The sequence below is a fragment of the Engystomops pustulosus genome, chromosome 8 (assembly GCF_040894005.1).
Source record: "Engystomops pustulosus chromosome 8, aEngPut4.maternal, whole genome shotgun sequence".
In the NCBI taxonomy this organism is placed as follows: domain Eukaryota; kingdom Metazoa; phylum Chordata; class Amphibia; order Anura; family Leptodactylidae; genus Engystomops; species Engystomops pustulosus.
Window position 1 is genome coordinate 94,698,151 of NC_092418.1, and position 11,699 is coordinate 94,709,849.

An 11,699-nucleotide genomic window follows, 5' to 3' on the forward strand; every position below is an offset into this window, starting at 1 on the left:
CAGCCACTGGCAGGGGCATCCGTTGCATCCGATCGGAGGCCCCTGCCATAGAGACAGGAGTAAGGGCCCACGGGCCAAACCGACGCTGGATGTATAAAATACAGGTAAAGATATATGTGCGTGTATATAACAATAGATAGATATAATATATAAGTGTATATGATAGATAAAATACATAGGGTGTATACAGGCAGTCCCTGGTTAAGTACAAGATCGGTTCTGTAGTTTTGTTCTTAAGTTGAATTAGTATGTAAGTCGGAACTGTATAACTTATATACTCGAGTATAAGCCTAGTTTTTCGGCACAAAATTTGTGCTCAAAAACCCTAACTCGGCTTATACTCGAGTCAACTAAAAAAATAAAGACAAAACTCACCTTTCTGACGTCACCCGTAGGTCCTCTTCTGTCTGAGACAGAAGAGGACCTATGGGGGACGTCGGAAAGATGAGTACAGTGTTATTTTTTTTCCTACTACAGGGGCTGCACAGGCTGTATGCTACAGGGGCTGGGCAGGCTGTATGCTACAGGGGCTGGGCAGGCTGTATGCTACAGGGGCTGGCAGACTATATACTGGGAGGCTGTAACCAATGCATTTCCCACCCTCTGCTTATACTCGAGTCAATAGGTTTTCTCAGTGTTTTGTGTTGAAATTAGGGGTCTCGGCTTATACTCGGGTCGGCTTATACTCGAGTATATACGGTACTTTATCATTGTAACTCCAGCCAAATATTTTTGGGTCTCTGTGACAATTGGATTTTAAAAATGTTGCATTCTCATAAGAACCAGGATTAATAATAAAGCTTCATTGCAGACACCTGTGATAACTGTTAAAGCTGTTTATTGTAGCCTAAGGCTAAAGTACAGTAAATTGGCAACATCCAGAGGTCCGTTTGTAACTAGGGGTCGTCTGTATAATAGATATCATAGATGAGTGTACGTATTAGATAGATATAACAGGTGGGTGCATATACTAGATTATATATATATATATATATATATATACATATATATATATATATATATATATATATATATATATATGTATATATATATATATATATATATAGGTGTATATAATAGCTATAAAAGATGAGTGGATATAATAGATGGGTGTATGTATTAGATAGGTATAATAGATGGGTGTATTTATTAGATAGATATCATAGATGAGTGTACGTATTAGATAGATATAACAGGTGGGTGCATATACTAGATAGATAATATATATATATAGGTGTATATAATAGCTATAAAAGATGAGTGGTTCTAATAGATAGATATAATACATGGGAGTATATAATAGATAGATGTAATAGATGGGTGTATGTATTAGATATAATACGTGTGTGGATATAATAGATGGGTGTATGTATTAGATAGATATAATACATGGGAATATATAATAGATAGATATAATAGACAGGTGACAGTGCTATGACATACAGCTCGGGTCCCCTGTTGCTCTCTCACCTGTGTGGTGTGTGACAGGTGAGGGCGTTGTGCAGGTAGGAGTGCGGCGCCTGCGCACTGCGGCCTCTCCTGGTTACGTTGCAGCCTCCTCTCACCTGGGTCCAGCAAAGCGGAAGCGTCGTCCGTGTCCCGGGCTGTCATCACCTCCGTGTCCTCCCCCCACCCTGATCCTCCCCCGCCGCACAGCTCCTCCATCACTGCGCCCACACAACTTCCAGGAAACTTTCCGGTTTCTTCTGCATCTCCTCACCGGAGCCTGTACTACAACTCCCAGCATCGCTCCCGCCAGGTACTGACCACTCATCACCCTCTGTACATGGACTTGTTGCCGGGTCTGACCTCTAGGGGCGGTGTTACAATGTATTCTCCGGGGGTGCTGTATATTATATACTGTATATTATATACTGGCACTGCTTGTACTTATGGAACGTGCCAGGATTATTGTTTTATTCACTTTTTATGTAACACAAGTTTTCAGTTAACCCTTTCAGTGCCGGATCCGGCTGTCGTACGGTTACGCTACAGGTGAACTTGTTAGTGCTAGTCATTTGATTTTGGCGAAGAGTAACTAGAAATATTTGGGATCCACATTTAGTTTCGGATTGAGGTTGGTGACAAACGCTGATCACTTAGGTCAACTGATTCCTATGTCATACAAGGGATCCATTGAGTACCTGCAGTCCTATGTAAAAGCAGTGTTTGAATGACAAACTCCACCCTGCTACATCTATGTATAGAATGATGGGAATCATCTTCATAGGATTGTACGGGGGGATCAATGACATTCTATACTGGAGGATATACTGGGGTGTGTGACTATGTATCATTGACTTTGGATTTTACCTGTCTGACCCTTTTTTTGCCCTGATCAGGTGAAAAACCAGGCATAAAGCAATCCATCCACACTGTTACCCCCTCAGCCTGATGTGTTTGTCAGGAAAGTCTCCTGGTGACTGAATTACCATTTCTATGTGTCCTTATTTGCATTACAATACATGGGAAGTAGTGGGAGGCTGTCAGCACCTCCCTGTACCAGGTGTACGGTAGTTTCATGGTTGGTTTTTATGCTGGGCCCCTATGGGTGACTAGTGGCGATGTATAGTGTGTGTGTGTGATAAGTTTATGTATGGCTTGGGAATGCTGAATGTATACATCATGTTCCGGATGAATGTTATGTATATGGAAGCTCAATATGGCACCAGATGATTCTGGGGATGTGGACCAGGTACATGTATTTGTGACCACAGAGTCTGTGCTATGCCGTGTTATATATAATATAACAGGTGTGTGTATATTATATATTTTTTAAATAATGTGCATATATAAGTAATATATAATGTCTCCAGCTTGTTTTACACCATCTCCAGGCAGAGGGGCAGCTGTACCCTAAGCTACGAATGATTTTCTCATAGATAGACAATTCTTTGATTCAACCTATCATAGGAAAAAATGCAGCATTCACTACCCTGATCCAAGTTCGTGCATGAATTTTGCCCATTGAAGTCAATGGGTATGAGAAATCGGACACTGCTCAGATGCCATCCTCGTGTGCTCAGTTTTTAAAGCACAGGTTTTAAGAGAGAAGCTCAGAGATGTGAAAATGTGGGTCGATGAGGGTCGGATTGCACCAGGATTAAAACTGGACCACACGTTGCGTTTATATTTTCCAGGAATTAAGAAAAACGGATTCAAACCTGTCAGACGCATGGTAAACATGCAAATATGACCACACCCTCAGGGCGCGTTCACACGTTCACCTAGCGTCGCGTTCATAACCCGATCGCATGCGTTTCTCTGGAAACCCATATGCGATCGCCCTGTGCGCTAGCATCGCTTTATGAACGCGATGCTAGTGGAACGTGCCCTCAGGGTATTGTAGGGTCTCAGGGCCAGCACTGGGGATACCTGGGCAAGTGCCGGGGCCCAGGGATGCTGGGGGGCCCACATAAGGCAATATCTAATGGTGAGGGGGCTTTATATGAAATAACTATGAGGGGGCTGTATACAAAATAATTGAGGGGGCTGTTTGGGATGATGAACTAGGGAATATTTTAGGGAACAGGTGACTGTTTTAGATCCTGAATTTTCAATGCCACCATGCAACTTCACTGCAAAGGGGCCCACTGAGGCTCTGTCACTCCAGGATCTGCACACCTCAGGTCTACCGCCAGTTTTTACCTAATCTTATTTATATGCTGATTCTAAAATCTGCAGCTCACTCTGATCCCCATGGTTTCTAATCCCATGGTTAGAAACCCGCTGCTGTGATTCCCGCAGAAATGAGGCCACATATAACATTTTGGCACTTTTCACAAGAACCCGGAAAATCACTTTTTGTGAGTTTGCTGCACATCCCGTATAGGTTGTACTGATGGACAATTTGGCAGTAAAATAATTTTCTCCTCCTTTTGTTATTTTTGTGTCACTTTTGCTTTGCGATCATCAGCTTATCGGTTGGTAGTGCACGTCCCTGGTGTTGAATGCAGCCATTGTTACTGGCTCTGTATACACTGGTGACATTGTTACTGCGGGTCTGTGTCCACACTGTCAGTACCAAGACTCCTTTGGTTTTTTTTCATAATACATTGTCATTGACTGGTATTTTACTTGCATATTAACTTAGGATATGTCCTCCCACTGCTGTGCACTTAATCAGTGCTATGAGTCCTCACACTGCTGTGCTCTGAGCCTGAGTACTTAAAGGAAATCTACCTCTAAAGTTAAGCTAAATTAAACTTCAGATATACTTCAGCCTATACTCCTCTTCCCCCTCGATTCCAGCGCTGGTCTTCTTTAAGCTTCTTTCAAGTCGGGATCACCTCTAAAGAAAATCTACCATTAAAATCCATCGTGATAAACCAGGGACATTACTCATAGATCCAGGCACCGTGACTGTGGTGATCTTCTTATATGTGTTATCCATGGCCGCCTTCTTTCTAAAAGCAACTTATAAAATTAACACCTATGGAGCCTGGAGCCGCTCAGGCTCATTTACATGCAGTCCTTATGCTGGTGGTCGCGGAGAAGACATGAGGCTCTAAGGTGATGTGAGCCTAAGTGTCTCAGGCTAATTTGCATAATTTTTAAATCTTTTTTTTTTTTTCTGCATCATACAGAGGCTCAGGATCCACTTGAAAACAGGCCCATCGTCCTCTAGAGGTAACAAGCATAGGTGATGGGACGGTCTACCACCGATAAACTGGTGGTACATGTCCTTTAAAGATCAGAGCACAGCGGTGTGAGGATGGGCTCCTCATTACACTTTGAGAAATTATAATCCCGCTATATACATCCATTTTTTTCACAGTCCTGCGGCTACTAAAACATATCCAAATGCTATGATTAAATATCTTTCGAGGGCTGATGCTATATGCAGTTTTTCATAGAGAACCCCCCTTTAAGCTATCCCCCCGCCCCTACAGTCCTGTCTTTGTAGAATCCTTGTAATGTGGTTTCTCTTTCATGTTCTTTAATTACCTATGAAGGAATGCGGGAGGTGTCGTCACATAGGTGGCACCTAGCATCCGCTTATAGTAACATCACCCTCTCTCCTAATTAAAGGCTAAGTTAATGAATCCACGTTCCTGCATATCAGTATCTCCCAAATCCATGTAACATTTCTTGCGCAATTTAATAGATTAGCATAGAGCGAGACTTCTGCTAATATGAACCTAGTCACAGTCCAGGATATTACAAACGCTATTATGTTTTTACAAGAAAAACTACCATCAAAATCCATCATGATAAACCAGGGACATTACTCATAGATCCAGGCACCGGGACTGTGGTCATCTTCTTATATTTGTTATCCATGGCCAGGGGTGGATTAAGGGCTCTTTCACATTGGTGTTGGTCCTCAGTTTTCGTTTCGCATCCACTAAGGAAAGATGGACATTTCATTACTTTTTTTTTTTTTTTAATGTGGACCCATAGACTTCGATTGCTTTCCGTGATCCGCATCGCAGACATGTCTCATAATTTTTTTTCCACGGACAACGGATCAGTGAAAATACAAGCCAATGTGAAAACACCAATAGAAATTAATGGCTTCGTGAGGCATCCTAGTAAATCGCTGAACCACGGACAAGACAACCAACGCGAATGTAAAAGAGCCCTTAGACTGCCATGGACCCTTGGCTGTATGAATATTATTGCCCCCACAAATCTGGAATCACTTCCTACATATGGTACTAGAATGAATCTTCCTAGGGAATGGAGGATGTGACCCTTCTGCTGCTTTCAGTTTCTGGTTTCAGGACCTTTTGGAGGACCTTCAAAGATCCTGAATTGACTCTTGTGTATTGAAAGCAGGAATTCATGGGTGAAGTATAAAATTGGGTGGGTGCTTTGAGTGACCATGGGTTCCCTAGAAGACTTGGGCCCTAGGGTACCGCCCAAACGGCCTATATTATAATCTAATACTGTCCATGGCCTTCTTTCTTCTAAAATAAACATTTAGAATTATGCTAGTGGGGGGAATGTTACTAGAGCCCCTTTAGGCTGTAGCTTCATAGGATGTTAAACTGTGCAGAAGCACTAATCTTGCAGACCCAAATCAGATATGTAATGTCATAGAGCAGATATAAAAGCAGCCAAACTGAAAAAAATGAATTATGCCTCATAAAAAAACAACTGCATTGATGGTAGATCTACTGCACAACTACGAGCAGGAGACTGTAATGTGATATGTGGAATCGCAAGCAGATTTACAGAGCCGGATTAGGAGATGGCTAACCGGGCAAGTGCTCAGGGCTCTCGTTTCCAAGGGGGCAACTGAGGATGGAAACCCCAATTAAACCACCCAGTATTATGGATTGGAATTTGGACGTGTGATGTAGCACTTATTGTAAGATATAATTATGTAGGTTATTAGTTGGAGGCCACTATGTTAGATTAGATTCTTACGCAAGTGAAATCTTTATTGTTCATCGTGGCCTCATTTTTACTACAACAATCAGTGACAGTAGGGACGTGATGTGCCACACTACTATTCTCCAACCTAGACTGTGACGCTCGAGTAAACCCATGAGGACACGTCTCTGTACTTGGCAACCCTTCCCTCTAGGGACAAATGTTATGTGAATTGTTTTTATTTTTTTTTATACCCATTTGTAAGTTCTCAAAGCTGAACAAACTGGAGTTTCTTGGGCCGACCAAAAAGAAATATTCTATGGGCCCCTGTCGTCATCATCATGAAACAAACTCTACTAGCCTCCAAATTGAGTTGTCTTCAAGTACTGTCTCCAGTATTGGGCTAGAGCCTGGGCCCACCGGAGAATCCTCCGATTCCCTGATGGGCCTGTCCAACGCTGGCTCCACATTATTGTTATAATTTCTTCATCTCTTCCTAATTCCTGGCTGCTTCAGCCCAGGTCTCACCCAAGACTGAAACCTTCTTTCTGGTGTCTTCGGACTCCCATTCTTCACAGTGACGGTGTTACACGATTTGGGGAGTCTAGGCGGGACTATGCCTGTCCCTTTGTATATACTGAAGTTTCTCACTGTTTTGATTCTCTCCGGGGAATCTCTGGAGCACCTGAAGAACATTCAATGTTAACCACTTTCGGTAAAGTGTGGATTGAGGACGATATTTAGTCCTCACGCATATAATCCAGAGGAAACACTAATTCCATTATCTTCTAATATTCTAAATAAGGAACACTTTCTCTTGAAGAATATCTTACAGCCATGTTTGTATAAGGGTTTGGCTAAAATAAATATGGACCTAAGGTGGTGCATGAATGTTAAATTCAGTCTGTTCAGATACAGTATCACAGTATCGTCTTCTCGCTGTCACTGTAGCCTTATATTTTTTGTGAAGAAGGTAAAGCTCTATCCACACATAGGGCTCATTCACACGTAATCGGGTAATCGGGACTGATATGCAGACACACATCAGTTCCTATTGATGTCTATGGTGCCCGGTCACTGTGCTTTGAGCACACATTGTCTCATCGTAACCGTGAAAAAGAGACGTATAGGACGTGTCCTATATTTCGCCATGTTATGGTCTTGCTGTATGGAAAGGGAGCGGTGAGTAGCGCTCGTCCCTCCTCCTCTCCAGCGCACAGCTGTGTGCCCACCGGGCCGCACCCGTTTGTATGAATGTCCCCTTTTACTATTTTTGGTGGCATCATTCATGTATGTCAATAAGCAAGAATGAAAATTTTTACAACCCATCACAATCATTTACGACAAAAATCTGTTTGAAAACATCCTGCACGGGCAGGAGATAACTGAGCGCTGTACTCGGCAATATCCGACACTTCCATACTATCGAATACAGCTTTAGGACATACTTGACTTTTCTTTCCACCCTTTAGAAAGAACAGGCAGTGGTCCCTTCTCATGGGGGAACCAACAGTCAAACCCTCACCTCAATTTTCTTTACAAAGAACCCTTCGCCTCGTAATAAATTAGGCAGACCTTGCGCCAGGCCCAGGGGTGTCAGATCCAGTGTCTTCCATGGTCACTGGTCACTAAACGTTATTCCTAATAGCTGCTTGCCCACAATCGAGCACTGAGAAAAATGTTCTGTTTTCTGAAGTCCAGTCAGTGCCCCCCCCCCCAAAAAAAAAGGTTTAAAATCTATTTTATTCCAAGAAGCCACACAAAACAAATTAACCCCCCATTTTTTACAAAAAAAATAAAAAAAGGATATACCTACATGGATTCAGAAACATCAGGGTGTGCACAGTAAGGGCACCTCCATGTTACAAATGTAAAAATTGTGACTGAAATTTTTTCCGATTTTGAAATCTGAATCCGATGTGAGATTTGATTTGAAAATATTCTGCAATGACCTTTAAGGGCTTGTCCACTTTAAGCACATTCCAGCAAATGCTTGCTATTGTTTGTATGATGAAAATTTATAAGATTTTCCAAGATTTGTATCAATTTTTCAAGGTTTTCTAGATCTCTGCTTGCTGTCTTCTTGCTGTCATGCAACAGGAAGCTTCATGGTTTACTTCCTGTAGATAAACATTGGTCCATAATCGTGCGACATCACAGGACCATGAATCGGTCTTTATTTGCAGGAAGTAAATAATACAGCTTCTGAATGACAGCAAGCAGAGATCTAGAATACTGTGAAGAATTGACACAAAGTATATTAGAAAATTGTATACCTTTTGTATACCTTGTATACACAAACAATATTAATTATTTGATGGAAAGTGCTTAAAGTGGACAACCCCTTTAAGCATGATTGCTAGAGCCGCAAACACACTATAGAAATCTTCACTGCCCATTGTGCAGGATCCTCCCCGTCAGACCCTGTGTTGTAGAGGGCGTCAACAAGGGACACAGACTCGCTCGCTGTCTGACATAGTGACTTTGCTCTCTCTACGTCTGACTCTCCAGTGACGTTGCTCTCGCTGCAGACTAGACGTGTTCTTCAGGATAGCCGAGGGAGAATGTGAATCGCTGAGGAATGTTGACTCATCCCGTACATGTCTGACCTCAGATGTGATTTTCAAGTTTTGTCTCTTGGTTACATAGGTTGCTCTCAGCTAATTGTTCACTATTACCCTTCAGATGAATTTGTGATGTATTTATAGTATTGATATTGAAGTTTTTTGGGTGTGAGTAACCCATGACCAGCTTTAGGGTGTGGGGTGCAAGGTGCAAGAGAGTAGCAGTTTCATCTAAGCTTTGCTTCTGAGGGAGCTTAAAGGAAATCTACCATTTGTTTTCATGCACGGTTAAACAAACACACCTTGAGAATGCTGTAGAGACGTTGATGCAGAAACATATCTTGTTTAATCCCTGAGCCGAGTGGTTTGACTAAAATAAAAAATAATTATAAAATACAGGTAAATTCTTGGGAAAGCTGGGTGCAGACTGTTTTCCGTGCATAAAAGAACTGCCTGAACTGTCCAGACAGGACTAATCAACCTGAGCTGGATGACTCATACACAGCAGCTGGGGGATGGTGCAGCAATTGATTACTTTTGCCTGTCAAGGACAACACAGTGATGACGTATTCTCGGCTTATTCTGGTCAGGACAAGGCTGACCCAGTTTATAATTAGGGTGAGAGGAGAAGCTCTGGGGCAGCCACAGGAGCGACAAAGCCTCATAATTCATACTTCTTTTTTCAGCAAAACCAGGGATCGGGGATTAAACAAGATATGTTTCTGCATCAGTGTAGCTACAGCATTCTCAAGGTAACTTTGGTTCATAATGCATAAAAACAAATGGTAGATTTCCGTTAAAGGAAATCTCCCATCTTGAGGACCTGGAGTGGTGAGTACACCTGACAGACACCAGATACTTACCTCTCTACCTTCTCAGCAGCCCTCATCTTCCTTTCTTCTGCCGCTGCTATGTTCTGTGATGGCGGCAGACATGATGACATCATCCCATCTCGCCTACAGGCCTCAGTTGCAATAGTGATGACACAGCGCTGATTGGCTACTTATGCCATATGCCACCCTGGCAGCAGGTTTTGCACATGTGGTTTGAAGGCTTCATTGCCACATAAGAAGACTTTTTTTTTTTTTTTTTGTATAGTTGCCACATGTTACATTTTGCCCTGGATCTGAAAAAGATGTCTTGCCAATAAAAAGTATTACAAATGAATGCACATTCAGACAGTATTTTTAAATTTTTTTTTTTTTTTTGGGAAGTTGAACTATAAACTACGGGTCACGTTACACTGGCACAGCGCCATTACTATTAAGTGCATCGTGTTTCATCTGCTTTGATGCACTTCACTAGCAGCAGAGTGTGTGTGTGTAAAAGCTGAATACTTGTGAGATATGGCTGCAACGGAAAGAGGAAGTGGCACCGAAAACCGGATTACAAATATTTATGTCACATTTTTTTAACTGAAAATGAAGTAATAGTGAAGCTTTCTGCTGCACTTCTACCCTCACATGTGAATGTAAGTCACCAATATACATTAAAAAGGTATTCCTAATTTTAGAAATTGACACCTATACTTGGGATAGCTGATCTATTACAGTTAATCGTGGTCTGGCGCGGGTCGTTGCTTCCACCATAAAGGTTAGGTATGTGTAAAGTTATTCTAATAAGCCAGAAGGGCTGTGGAGGTGTTACCAGAGCCCCTCTGTGTTGAAGCTTTACACACTGTCTCACCTGATCCCTAGATCTCTCTCAGCACTTTCCCTTCCGACTGTAATCTCACGGCACTGTTTCAGCACACAATAGGAGAGGAAAGGTTCTTCTGCACAGTGTCGCAGCCTGTGAAGCCAGAACACAGAGGGGATCTGGTAACGATGACCTCATTAGCATAATTGTAAAAGTTGTTTTTAGAAGGAAAGAGGCCATGGATAACTAATATAAGAAGATTACCACATTCCGTGTGCCTGGATCTATGAGTTAGTGTTTCAGGATTTTGATGGTAGATTTCCTTTATGTTCTTTTATCAAGTGAATGGAACGGAGCTGCCATACCATGCCCAGATGCTGGACTATGTATGGTGATCACATTGGTAGGACGAGAAGAGACCGCAACAGGTTTTACATTTGTCTTTCTTCCAGACAATCAATATTAATGAAAATTTACCGACTTTCTATCGGGAGAGATAAGGAATGGGAAAGTTGGTAAGACAAATGTATAGCAGGATGTTCACTGTCTGTTACACTTGACACAATGTTTTCTGCTGGCAGTTTCTGTATCTTGTTATATCACACCTCCCTTGATGCATATCTGTATATAAATCTGTTTCTATGTACTGAGCTGTGTGTTAGCCTATGAATCTAAAGCATTTGTTGGAGTCGGGGCGTGCATGTGTCCTCCATAGGGAGAGGGGAATTATCTGCTACCAGATATCTCCAGTAGCTGTGTAAACCGTCTCGGACCGAAAGAATTTAATTAGTTGAAATACAACAGCAGGAGCCCCCTTATCCCTGAAATATTCCTTGATGAAGAAAGTCATGATGCCCCAAGCACATTTGATGGGTGGCACTGGGTGGGTATTTATGGGAGCTTGGAATACAGTATTTATCGGAGTATAAGGCGCAACGGAGTATAAGGCGCAACGGAGTATAAGGCGCAACGGAGTATAAGGCGCAACGGAGTATAAGGCGCAACGGAGTATAAGGCGCAACGGAGTATAAGGCGCAACGGAGTATAAGGCGCACCATCAATAAATTCCTGCTAAAACGTCTAGGTTCATATATAAGGCGCACCTGATTATAAGGATGAATGACCAGCAGGTGGCAGACCTGGGCAGCTGTTGTCTGTAAGTCAGTTCATATATAA

General features: G+C 42.2%; 1 protein-coding gene across 2 annotated transcripts in view; it reads left to right on the forward strand.

The window, feature by feature from the left end:
* The first annotated feature begins 1,476 nt into the window (after window positions 1-1,476).
* The window catches only part of GALNT3 (polypeptide N-acetylgalactosaminyltransferase 3), a 28,918-nt gene continuing 18,695 nt past the window's right edge, over window positions 1,477-11,699 (forward strand). The window contains exon 1 of one of the 2 annotated variants that reach the window (XM_072121832.1): window positions 1,477-1,759. The gene's annotated coding sequence lies outside the window, so the exon portion shown is untranslated. Of the gene's footprint in view, window positions 1,760-4,614; window positions 4,630-11,699 lie in introns of those variants that run through there. The other variant, XM_072121834.1, reaches the window with a different exon arrangement.